Genomic DNA, 654 nt, shown 5'->3' with positions numbered 1-654 from the left:
GTTGGGTGTAGCCAGCCCATTTATGCGTACCTTTCCTTCATTGGACACTAAACTCCACTTGCGAAGACCTGTTGAGGCAAGTGAAATTGAAATCGAACCAAATTCGATGACTGGCACCCATGCCAACGTCTCCTTCATTGGCCACTAAACTCGGCTTGTGAAGACCTGTTGGGGCACGTGAAAGCGAAATCATGATGGCACCTGTACCAGTGGAGTGCTAAGAGTAGCATCCGAGCGTGATCGTTGCCAGAGCAGCTGTCTGGCTTCCGTGCCAGTGGCACATAAATAGCACCATTTGAGCGTGATCATTACCAGTGCCGCCTTACTGGCACTTGTGCCAGTGGCACATGAAAAGACAATTGAGCGAGGTCATTGCCAGTGCCGCTGGACTAGCTCCTGTGCAGGTGGCACCTAAAATACACCATTTTGAGCATGGCTGTTGCCAGTACCACCTGACTGGCCTTCGTGCTGGTGGCAAGTAAAAGCACCCACTACACTCTCAGTGGTTGGCGTTAGGAAGGGCATCCAGCTGTAGAAACCCTGCCAAATCAGATTGGAGTCTGGTGTAGCCATCTGGTCTGCCAGTCCTCAGTCAAATCGTCCAACCCATGCTAGCATGGAAAGTGGATGTTAAATGATGATGATGATGATGAT

At 50.6% G+C, this 654-nt stretch overlaps 1 protein-coding gene across 4 annotated transcripts in view; it reads right to left on the bottom strand.

The window, feature by feature from the left end:
- The window catches only part of LOC106883351 (core histone macro-H2A.1), a 59,418-nt gene that overhangs the window by 3,464 nt on the left and 55,300 nt on the right, over positions 1-654 (bottom strand). The gene's annotated exons all lie outside the window — the stretch shown is intronic.

The sequence above is a fragment of the Octopus bimaculoides genome, chromosome 7 (assembly GCF_001194135.2).
Source record: "Octopus bimaculoides isolate UCB-OBI-ISO-001 chromosome 7, ASM119413v2, whole genome shotgun sequence".
Taxonomy (NCBI): domain Eukaryota; kingdom Metazoa; phylum Mollusca; class Cephalopoda; order Octopoda; family Octopodidae; genus Octopus; species Octopus bimaculoides.
The sequence above is the reverse complement of the archived record's forward strand: the minus strand, read 5'-3'. Positions and strand labels throughout refer to the sequence as shown.